Raw genomic sequence first — 12,800 nt, forward strand, 5'->3', positions numbered from 1 at the left:
TTTATCTAAAGCTGCTTGAGAACTGGAATCAGAATTTTAGATGGTGAATGGTGCAAGATTCCAAAATTAATTATGAAGTCTATTGAAATGATGTGGCATTTTCAACCTATTTTGATTGACAAAAGGTATCATAAATGGAGAACTCATTTTCCACTTCCCCTTGCTTCCTGTGACTTTGGGTCTCACCCACTCTGAAATCTGAGCCTCCATGAAAGCTAGGTCTTCATGTATGTCAGTCTGAAACAACAATGATGAGATGGCTTGTCTGTGTATCTGACTCCATCAATTCTCATACTCAGAAGGCCTTAAGCTTCAATTTGTTTCTTTTGGTTATTGGCAGATTGCTGTCTGTGCCATCTCTCTGATGTGATTGTTTGAGTGTATTAGCTATGCCCTCCCTAATTATTCATGTTTCCAGTGTTACCGATTCAAAATTTATTACAATGAGGACAATGGATTAGAACTTCTGCCAGAGAGTTACCATCTGTTTTAGGTGCAGAGTACTAACAGACAGGTCAAATCACTCGAATTTCTGGCTTGCTATGTTTAGTGTAGAATTATCTAAGAAAGAGTACATTTTCTCTGATACACCAGAAAATCAAACAAATCAGGAATTGTTGAAAACTAGGATTTAGGTCAAAGCCTATTATTCTGTATCTGATGGGCATCACACTGTATATGTAAGAATCTGAAGCTAGGGATGTGACATGCAGGCTTAGACAGATGTTTCAAAGTATGTCTCACAGGCTATCTTACTCCTTTATGTTCCCTATTTAATACTTGGCCATTATTCATTAGTTGATTAAAAAGAAAATTATGGACTAATCATATAGCATCAGTTTTGTTCAGTCACTCAGTCCTATCTGACTCTTTGCAAACCCATGGACTGCAGCACACCAGGCTTCCTGGTCCATCACCAAATCCTGGAGCTTACCCAAACTCATGTCCATTGAGTCAGGGATGCCATTCAACCACCTTGTCCTCTGTCGTCCCCTTTTCGTCCTGCCTTTAATCTTTCACAGCATCATGGTCTTTTCTAAGAGTTGGTTCTTCACATCAGGTAGCCAAAGTATTAGAGCTTCAGTTTCAGAACCACTCCTTCCAATGAATATTCAGGATTGATTTCCTTTAGGATTGCCTAGTTTGATCTCCTTGCAGTCCAAGGGACTCTCAAGAGTCTTCTCCTCTGACACAGTTCAAAAGCATCAATTCTTTGACGCTCAGCTTTCTTTATGGTCCAACTCTCACATCCATACATGACTAGTAGAAAAAGCATAGCTTTGACTAGATGGACCTTTGTCAGCAAACTAATATCTCTGCTTTTTAATATGCTGTCTAGCATATAGCATAAATAGCCACTATAAATACTTCACCTTCTGTGATACAGTCTTATTTATTTTACTTTATTATTGTATTTATTTAGAATGCCGGGAGAAATATCAACAACCTCACATACGCAGATGACACCACCTTTATGGCAGAAAGTGAAGGAGAACTAAAGAGCCTCTTGATGAAAGTGAAAGAGGAGAGTGAGAAAACTGCCTTAAAACTCAACATTCAGAAAACTAAGATCATGGCATCCAGTCCCATCACTTCATGGCAAATAGATGGGGAAATAGTGGAAACAGTGAGAGACTTAATTTTTGGGCTTCAAAATCACTGCAGATGGTGATTGCAGCCATGAAATTAAAAGACACTTACTCCTTGGAAGGAAAGTTATGACCAACCAAGACAGCATATTAAAAAGCAGAGACATTACTTTGCCAACAAAGATCCATCTAACCAAGGCTATGGTTTTTCCAGTAGTCATGTATGGATGTGAGAGTTGGACTATAAAGAAAGCTGAGCGCCAAAGAATTGATGCCTTTGAACGGTGGTGTTGGGGAAAACTCTTGAGAGTCCCTTGGACTGCAAGGAGATCCAACCAGTCCATCCTAAAGGAGATCAGTCCTGAATATTCACTGGACGAACTGATCCTGGAGCTGAAACTCCAATATTTTGACCATCTGATGCAAGGAACCGACTCATTTGAAATGGCCCTGATGCTGGGAAAGATAGAAGGCAGGAGGAGAAGGGAATGACAGAGGATGAGGTGGTTGCATGGCATCACCTCCGTGATGGACATGAGTTTGGGTGGACTCTGGGAGTTGGTGATGGACATGGAAGCCTGATGTGCTGCAGTCCATGGGGTCGCAAAGAGTCAGACACGACTGAGCAACTGAACTGAACTGATTCTGGTCTGTTGGCTTTTGTGACCTAGTGCTTCAATTGCCTTTGCATCTGTGGCATACCTAGTAATCAGATACTCTTCATTATACCTTTTGCCTTCTTTGAATGGCTTTTTAATCCTTTTTTACAAAAATTCCTTAATCTCTAGTCTATGCAAACTAGGAAAATCTACCAATAAAATACACTTGCAGAAGTTCCATTCCAATTTTTTTTTTTTAGTGAACTGATCAATTTAATCTCCTTTCTCTGTGTCAGTCAACAAATATTTATTGAACCCAGCAGTATACTGGAGGCATTGCTGGACACTGATGCATTTTATCTTACTTTGAGGTTGTCAGTCTCCAAATATTTATTGAGCCCTGGGACTTTGTTAGGTGCTGGAGATTCAGAACTTGAAAGACACAGTTCCCTTTAGTCATTATAGCAGAGACAAAAATAAAACAATGTAGACTTAAGGTATATACTCTGATAAAGGGCTAGGCCAAGTACAGTGAAATTCTCATGAGGGAAGGTTGGTATCTGTCAGGGAGAGTAGGAACATAGGCTTGGAGCTGATACTTGGTAGATGTAGAGGTGTTCACCAGGTGGTTGAGAGCACTGGGGCCATTTCAGGTAGGGAAGCAATACCTTCCCTACCAGGTCAAAGGAACAAAACCCTCCACAGCCACCATAGCTATCAGTGACTCTGCCTTATTGGAGAATGAATTGTAAGTCAAGGAGCAGCTCAGAAAGAAAGAAAGAAAGAAAGAAAAGTTAAGCAAATCTAAAAAAAAGAATATCTGCAATAGAGAGTGGGTGGAGCTCAGATCGTAAAGAGCTATAAATGCCGTTCAAAGTGGTTCCTATCTTCACTGCCTGGCAGATATTGGAAGGATGTGTCTCCTTCTGGAAGGTATCTGTTATGGTTCAGATAGGAAAGAGAATGCGCCAGTAGCAGAACTTATATACTTGTGACTCATACTCAAACCCAGATCTTCTTGCCACCCAGACCTTTAGAAGTGGAACAGTTTTTGTGACGATGGAGTTTGAGCTTATTTGTTTGTTTCAGTAGCAATGATTGGATTTGAGAATGACCGTAAATAAAGGGTATTTATTGCCCTAGATGTCGGAATTTTGGTATGAGTGCTTTCTCATTGTTGGGTCAACACTGACAACTGCTCTTTGTAAGCCTTTGAAAAGGCAGGAAGTTCTGAACGGACTGAATGATGTTGCCTGAGGGCTCAATTAGAGATCACTATTCAAGGCTAGAGAGTAAGGTAGTCCGCAAAATATTGATGAGGGGAGAACAAGGGTAGAGTGATACATCCACCATAGACTGGAAAGGGAAAAAAGAAACCTAAGGAGAACTTGGACCTCCACATACAGCTGCTCAAATAAACATGGAGATGCTGTCTTTGGCCAAGCTTAACTCCCAAGGGGCAATACTTGGAATCAGGCATCTGGTGGTCCCATGTCCAGTGGGAACACAGTTCTTCCAGTTTGTAAGGAGTGATATCCAGGTCTTGCAGATGGCATGAAATGACTGGCTTCATTTGGGAAAAACTGTCTAATTCAACACAAGTGTTAGGGTTACTAACACCAATAACACCTTATATGGTGCATGCATGCACGTGCAGTCGCTCAGTTGTGTCTGACTCTTTGTGACCCCATGGACTCCTCCCGCCAGGCTCCTCTGTCCATGGGATTATCCAGGCAAGAATACTGGAGTGGGTTACCATTTCCTCCTCCATCTTATTTGGCACCTCCTTTCTATTATGCCTGAAGAGTGTTGAGGAAAATAGGATGAGAAGTGGGTCTTACAAATCAGTAATGGCTAATTCTGATCTAGTGATTTCATGTATCGATATAGTAAATATGAGCTTCATTTTGAAGACATTTCAGATTTATTCAATAGCTGTTTTCATGCATAAGCAATCCAGCTGGACTATTCTATTCCTGAGATTGCTTTAATCATACCTCATTAACACACTGAGGCAGATGGAATTCTCACTTGATTAACCCGCCCACCACCCCTCATTTAACTCTGCAGTACAAAGTTCTGAGTATAGAATTCCACTAGCCAGTCCACTGAGTATTTGATGCAGAAGCACATGAAAGGAATGACCTTTGTCTACACCCTGTCTTCAACTCAAGGCTAAAATTAGTATGAATTCAATAGGTGTGAGATGAAACAGTATCTATGGTGCCATTATAGTTTTTGTTTGACTTGTTTGTATTTGATTGTATTTAGGTGGCCACATATTTAAATTTACTGGGGACAGTCCCATTTGAATGACTTTATATGTGTGAGTTTATTTACGCACTCCCTTCTATTATATTGATCTGTGTCTTTTACACTGATACAAGATGACTGTATTTATCCCCACATGACTATAATTTGCCATCAAAGTTAGACAAGTCATGACTGATTGCCTAGGGTACAATGCGTTGCTGATCTAACTGAAATTGAGATTTTATTCACCAAGTAGGGATATTGAGTTGACAGATAACAGTGACTGCTACATATATATTTAAATCATAGGTTGTATTTAAGAAACATTTTTTTATGTTAGTGCTTTTATTCATTTCGTAGAACCTCCCCCACCCCCCCAAATCTTCACATGACTTTTGGGAACATTTCCCTTTTTTTTAAGCCACTGGAGCATCTTTTGGAGTCTTCTAATTGAGATTTGAGCTTCCCAGGTGGTTCAGTGGTAAAGAATCCACCTGTCAATGCAGGAGCTGCTGGAGATGCAGGTTTGATCCTTGGGTTAGGAAGATCCCTTGGAGGAGGAAATGGCAACCCACTCCAGTATTCCTGCGAGGGTTATCCTATGGGCAGAGAAACCTGGCAGACTACAGTCTGTGGTGCTGCAAAGAGTCAGACACAACTGAGTGGTTGAGCACACACACCCACAATCAAGTTTGCCAGGATAAATCTATCCAGTTCCTTTTATATTATTTGAACTGCAGCAATTTTTGAAACCCCAAATGAAACAGCCACTAGAAATTTTAGCCCAAGCCATAGATAATCATTTGAAAAAATTAGGATAAATGTTTTTGGCCATTAATCCAGCATATATTAGAGGAGATCTCTGAAACTACTTTGTGTTTGTTTTTAAAATGATCCTGAAAAGGTCCCTTTAAATTATATACAGTATTTGCAATTGTCACATCATGACCACCTAGGAATAGTCCCCTTTCTGTTATACTAGTTCTATTTACAGAAAGCTCTAAAGGTATCAAAACTAGGATTAATGAGGCAATTTCAGGCTAAGATATCATTCCCATATATAGTCCTATTATTCAAAATAAAGTAATTAAGAAACCATGGTAACATTAGTGACTTTAAACAGTTCAGTTCTCAGTTTAGTCGCTCAGTTGTGTCTGACACTTTGCGAACCTATTACCGCAGCAAACCAGGCCTCCCTGTCATCACCAACTCCCAGAGTTTACCCAAATTCATGTCCATCAAGTTGGGGATGCCATCCAACCATCTCATCCTCTGTCATCCCCTTCTCCTCCTGCCCTTAATCTTTTCCAGCATCAGGGTCTTTTCAAATGAGTCAGTTCTTCGCATCAGGTGGCCAAAGTGTTGGGGTTTCAGCTTCAGCATCAGTCCTTCCAGTGAACACCCAGGACTGATTTCCTTTAGGATGGACTGGTTGGATCTCCTTGCAGTCCAAGGGACTCTCAAGGGCCTTCTCCAACAACACAGTTCAAAAGCCTCAATTCTTCAGCACTCAGCTTTCTTTATAGTCCAACTCTCATATCCATACATGACCACTGGAAAAACCATAGCCTTGACTAGACAGACCTTTGTTGGCAAAGTAATGTCTCTGCTTTTTAATATGCTGTCTAGGTTGGTCATAACTTTCCTTCCAAGGAGTAAGCATCTTTTAATTTCATGGTTGCAACCACCATCTGCAGTGATTTTGGAACCCCAAAAAATAAAGTCTGACACTGTTTCCACTGTTTCCCAATGTATTTCCCATGAAGTGATGGGACTGGATGCCGTGATCTTAGTTTTCTGAATGTTGAACTTTAAGCCAACTCTTTCACTCTCCTCTTTCACTTTCATCAGGAGGCTTTTTAGTTCTTCACTTTCTGCCATAAGGGTGGTGTCATCTGCATATCTGAGGTTATTCATATGTCTCCCAGCAATCTTGATTCCAGCTTGTGCTTCATCCAGCCCAGCGTTTCTGCTGATGTACTCTGCATGTAAGTTAAATAAGCAGGGTGACAATATACAGCCTTGATGTACTCCTTTTCCTGTTTGGAACCAGTCTGTTGTTCCATATCCAGTTCTAACTGTTGCTTTCTGACCTGCATACAGATTTCTCAAGAGACAGGTCAGATGGTGTGGTATTCTCATCTCTTTCAGAATTTTCCACAGTTTTTTTGGACTTGACTGTAAAGCAAGGCCCTTTGTTTTGGAGGGACACTTGTCAAGAAAAAAGTTGCCACTTATATGTAGGCTTATTATTGTTTTCTAACTACAGACTTGGTTTTTAATTGGAAGATAATTGTTTCACAATGTTGTGTTGTTTTCTGCTGTACAACAATGCAAATTAGTCATAATTTTATATATATATATACATATATATGTGTCCCCTCCTTCATGAGCCTCCCCCTCCCTCCCAATGTTCATTGCAGATCTTCTTCAAAATCTTTATTGAAATATAGTTGATTTACAGTGTTGTGTTAATTTCTGCTGTACAGCAAAGTGATTCAGTTATGTTCAATGAAAAAGTAATTTTTCTATTTTTTTCTATTGTGGTTTATCAGAGATTGTTGAATATAATCCCTGTGCTACACAGTAGGATCTTGTTGTTTATATATCCTTTATGTAGCAGTTCGCACCTGCTAATCCCAAACCCAGTCCTTCCCTCCCTTGTCCCCTCCACTTTTGTAAACACAGCCTGTAACTATAGGTCTTTGACTTTGAGAATTCTTTTGACCATGGTTCAAAGTAGTAACTTCTAAACAATTTGAAAACTGCAGTCTAACATGGTTGACTTATTTTATATGGCTGTGAGAAACAGAAAGTGAAGAACTAAAGAGCCTCTTGATAGAAGTGAAGGAAAGTGAAAAAGTTGGCTTCAAAGTCAACATTCAGAAAACAAAGATCATGGGATCTGGTCCCATCACTTCATGGCAAATAGATGGAGAAAGAGTGGAAACAGCAATAGACTATTTTTGGGGGCTTCAAAATCACTGCAGATGGTGATTGCAGCCATGAAATTAAAAGACACTCACTCCTTAGAGGAAAAGCTCTGACCAACCTAGAGAGCATATCAAAAACAGGTACATTACTTTTCCAGCAATGGTCCGTCTAATCAAAGTTATGGTTTTTCCAGTAGTCATGGATGAGTGTGAGAGTTGGACTATAAAGAAAATTGAACACTCTTTTTTTTAAAGAATCAATGCTTTTGAACTGTGGTGTTGGAGAAGACTCTTGAGAGTCCCTTGCACTGCAGGGAGATCCAACCAGTCACTCCCAAAGGAAATTAGTCCTGTGTGTTCATTGGAAGGACTAATGTTGGAGATAAAACTCCAATACTTTGGCCACCTCATGCGAAGAGCTGACTCATTTGAAAAGACCCTGGTGCTGGGAAAAATTGAGGGAAGGGGAGAAGGGGACGGCAAAAGATGAGATGGTTGGATGGCATCCCCAACTTGATGGACATGGGTTTGGGTAAACTCTGGGAGCTGGTGATGGACAGGAGGCCTGGTGTGCTGCAGTTCATGGGGTCACAAAAAGTTGGACACGCCTGAGCGACTGAACTCAATTGATGAGAAGCGTTTTGGTTCAAAGACTGTGTATTTCTTCTAGAAAATCCCTCTGCATCACACATTCAAAACTAAATTACTATGACATGTGAAAATGGTATGAGGTATCTTACTTGCTGAGAGTTCACTTCATCTTGAATAATAAAACTACACATCTACCACAATTAATCTTAATGGCACAATATTGCGTTTCATTTGCCAATTAACCCAATATAGGTTTGAAGTAATATATATGAAAATGCTTTGTAATTTCAAAACCACTGGGCAGTTGTTAATCGTTGTCATTACTGTATTGAAAAAACTGCCCGTGGCCACTCAGAATAGAGAAAAAGTCTTGTGAGCAAAGAACAGCTTAACCCTTAGGCAAGTACTTTATCATGAAAACATTTTCCAATGACTATGATTCATAGCAGATGGAAACGAACTCCTAAGACAGTGTTTTTCAAACCAGAGATCTTGAGTAGGTTGTAAAACTAGTTTATTGGTTAGAGATCAACATTAAAAGGAAAAGAATACATATATAACAGATTGTAAATATAGATATTGTTTTGAGAAATATATACATATTTATATACATATATTTATTTATATCTCACAGAAGAAACTAAATTATCATTTTATATATAGTATATAGGGGGACTTCCCAGGTGGCACTAGTGGTGAAAAACCTGCCTGCCAATGCAGAAGACAAAAAAGACATATATATATGAATATATATAGATTGTGTAAATATATATATGTTTACCCAAACACTGGATGGAAATTAAAATATTCTTATTGAAAATCATTGCTCAAAAGAAAGCAAAACAAACCCAATAACAATGAATACAATTGCCTTCAGTTCAGTTCAGTTCAATTCAGTCACTCAGTCATGTCTGACTCTTTGTGACCCCATGGACTGCAGCATGCCAGGCCTCCCTCTCCATCACCAACTCCCAGAGTTTACTCAAACTCATGCCCATCAAGTTGGTGATGCCATCCAGCCATCTCATCCTCTGTCGTCCCCTTCTCCTCCTGTCCCCAATCCCTCCCAGCATCAGGGTCTTTTCCAATGAGTCAACTCTTCGCATAAGGTGGCCAAAGTATTGGAGTTTCAGCTTCAGCATCAGTCCTTCCAATGAACATCCAGGACTGATCTCTTTTAGGATGGACTGGTTGGATCTCCTTGCAGTCCAAGGGAATTTCAAGAGTCTTTTCCAACACCATAGTTCAAAAGCATCAATTCTTCAGCACTCAGCTTTCTTCACAGTCCAACTCTCACATCCATACATGATCACTGGAAAAGCCATAGCCTTGACCGGACAGACCTTTGTTGGCAAAGTAATGTCTCTGCTTTTTAATATTCTGGCTAGGTTGGTCATAACTTTCCTTCCAAGGAGTAAGCATCTTTTAATTTCATGGTTGCAATCACCATCTGTAGTGATTTTGGAGCCCCAAAAAATAAAGTCTGACACTGTTTCCATTGTTTCCCCATTTCCCATGAAGTGATGGGACTGGATGCCGTGATCTTAGTTTTCTGAATGTTAAGATTTAAGCCAACTTTTTCACTCTCCTCTTTCACTTTCATCAAGAGGCTTCTCAGTTCCTCTTCACTTTCTGTCATAAGGGTGGTGTCATCTGCATATCTGGCGTTTTTGATATTTCTCCTAGCAATCTTGATTCCAGCTTGTGCTTCATCCAGCCCAGCGTTTCTAATGATGTACTCTGCATATAAGTTAATAAGCAGGGTAACAATATACAGCCTTGACATACTCCTTTTCCTATTTGGAACCAGTCTTTTGTTACATGTCCAGTTCTAACTGTTGCTTCCTGACCTGCATATAGGTTTCTCAAGAGGCAGGTCAGGTGGTCTGGTATTCCCATCTCTTTCAGAATTTTCCACAGTTTATTGTGATCCACACAGTCAAAGGCTTTGGCATAGTCAATAAAGCAGAAATACATGTTTTTCTGGAACTCTCTTGCTTTTTTGATGATCCAGCTGATGTTGGCAATTGACCTCTGGTTCCTCTGCCTTTTCTAAAACCAGCTTGAACATCTGGAATTTCCTTAATCTTTGTTTAAACATTTTTATTCTTAAAGAATTATTTTATTAAATGTAAATTGTGACAGAAAATCTTAAGGTATTTGTATGTCATAAGCCTATTATTTCTGAATACAGAATAAAGGTTATTGTCTTTCTTTTTTATACCTTTTTAAAAGTTATTTTTAATTAAAGAGTAATTGCTTTGTAACATTTTGTTGTTTCTGCCATAGATCAACATGCTTCCCTGGTGGCTCAGATTGAACACACTTGTTTGCATCCAGGTTCGATCTCCAGGATTGGAAGATCCCCTGGAGAATGAAATGGCAGCCCACTCCAGTACTCTTGCCTGGAAAATCCCATGGACGGAGGAGCCTAGTAGGCTATAGTCCATGGGGTCACACAGAGTTGGACACGACTAAGTGACTTCACTTTCACTTTCATTTTTCATAAACCATTGAGTGATTGACAACCAGATATCCAGTTCAGTTCAACACATTTATTGAGAATTAAGTATATATAAAATTTACATCAAGCAAATGAAATTGAGATTATATAATTGTTTGCATGCCAAGTCGCTTCATTTGTGTCCGACTCTGTGACCCTAAAGACTGTAGCCTGCCAAGACCTCTGTCCATGGGACTCTCCAGGCGTGAATATGGGAGTGGGCTGCTGTGTCCTCCTCCAGGGGATCTTCCCAGCCCAGGGATCGAACCTGCGTCTTTTATGTCTCCTGCATGTGCAGGCAGTTTCTTTACCACTAGTGCCACCTAGGAAGCCCCCCTATATACTATATGTAAAAGGATAATTTAGCTTCTTCTGTGAGATATAAATATTTCCTAAATAGATGATATTTACAAGGCTGTTACAGATTTTGAAATATCATTTGAATTATTTTTACATGTATTTTCCTGTGTCAGTTATTGCTGTGTAACAAACCACTCAAAACAAGCAACTTAAACAACAGCCATTTATTTACTACCCGCTCAGCGGGGCTGTGCTTAACCTTGGCTATCCTGGGTTGCTCTGGTCTTGATTGGCTCCCTGTGTGCATGGTCAGCCCTGAACCTGCTAAGCTCTGGTTCTCAGGGTTGGCTGACTGTTGACTGGGGTGCTGCAGCTCCTGCCCACCCCAGTTAGCTCTCATCCTCAAGAGAGTAGTCTGTTCAGAAGTCAAATACAGGGCTGTGAGTGAGAGAGAGCGAAAGAGAAAGAGAAATAGTAGAAAGCATGCTGAGGCTAAACTGGATCTGAAACAGAATTACTTTGACAACATCCTGCTGGCTAAAGCAAGCCACAGTTTAGCCAGTTTTAAGGGGAGAGCAAATAGACTCTATCTCCTGATAAGAGAAATGGCAAAGCAGTCACAGGGCAAAGGACAGAGATACAGAACATCATTAATTGGAACCTTTAGTGCAATCAACCTAACGTTATTTTTCTCTTGCTATCCTCTTCTTCAGAGCAAGGTAAACGGATTTTCAGATAAATGTCCGTAAGGACCGTCTTTCCTGCTTCTGTCTGAACTTCTAGTAAAAAGAAGACAAATGTGGAAATTAATGTAATTGATGCATTAATAAGTAGAATATTTACTTAAACTGGTCAATTTTTCTCTCAGTTTGATCGCAATACATATTATGCTTTAAAAGTCTACTGTTTCTAATGCAAGGACTGTGTTTGTTCTCAGAACATTATAAAGCGTGCCTTACTGAATAAATGCTTTCCTAAAAGACTGTGGGTAAATAGGATTGTAAATCAAACCAGATTTTGTATATTGAGGCTAAAATTTAAAGAGATCCTTTTACATATATTCTCTCTCCATAGATGTCTCTGGAAGTCCTAGTTTTTACAATGACACATTACAAAGTGACCTTCACCTGTTGAACATAATTGCTATATTTAGCCCAAAACTTGGGCCAGAAGGGCTAATGTGTCATTTAAAACTTGCAGATAAAATGAATATAATCTGCTGAGAATAGTTTCATCAACTAAGTCTAGAAATAACTAGGTACTCGAGTGATTTTTACATAATCATTTGTTTCATTTTGAACAAATTAGAAAGAAAATTAGAGGCAACTAGAAGGAAAATTAGAAAGGGTGGTGCTAAATGCCTATTTATATGGCAATAATTTTATAAGGAAAACTTAAGCAAAATATGACATTTGTGTATACCTGTCTTGCCTGTGAATGTTGTATGTAGTATAATAAAATTAGCAAATTAGTATTATGAAGTAGAGGAAGGTGACTGATTCCAAAGGCAGACTGCTTGGAGTTGAATTCTATCACATGTTACCTGTGTGTCCCACATTATCTTATATACCTCCCAGTAGAATGGGGATTATACTGGTACCTGATTTATAAGTTATTGTGAAGATTCAATAAGAAACAGTGCAGTGACCATGTGTGGTAAACAGTCAATAAATATTAGTTCTCACTATCAATACTTGTAGTTCATTTTTATGTCAACTCTCATGCATTTTCACTGATTCATTCCGGACTTGCTTAATTCATGTGTTCTGTCCTGTATCAGGAGTCTGAGAGACAGAAACATAAAACAAAAGTGTTCCCCCAAGTAGCTGGAAGCATTAAATGAGTGCCCCCACCCCTAACACAGATGCAAGCCTTGGTGTTGCCACCCATAAATGGGATGTTAAGCTTGAAGGTCATTGAGAATGTCCATGAAACTTGTTTCTTTTTTAAAAGAAGATTTCACAGTTTTCTGAACCAAGGTGTATGCTCTTAGCTGTTAACTAAAGTATGTTGAATTAGCTGGATTTACTGA

At 39.4% G+C, this 12,800-nt stretch overlaps 1 protein-coding gene across 2 annotated transcripts in view; it reads left to right on the forward strand.

Moving 5' to 3' along the window:
* Positions 1–12,800, forward strand: part of PLCB1 (phospholipase C beta 1) — an 824,470-nt gene that overhangs the window by 127,476 nt on the left and 684,194 nt on the right. The gene's annotated exons all lie outside the window — the stretch shown is intronic.

The sequence above is a fragment of the Odocoileus virginianus genome, chromosome 9 (genome assembly GCF_023699985.2).
Source record: "Odocoileus virginianus isolate 20LAN1187 ecotype Illinois chromosome 9, Ovbor_1.2, whole genome shotgun sequence".
In the NCBI taxonomy this organism is placed as follows: Eukaryota; Metazoa; Chordata; class Mammalia; order Artiodactyla; family Cervidae; genus Odocoileus; species Odocoileus virginianus.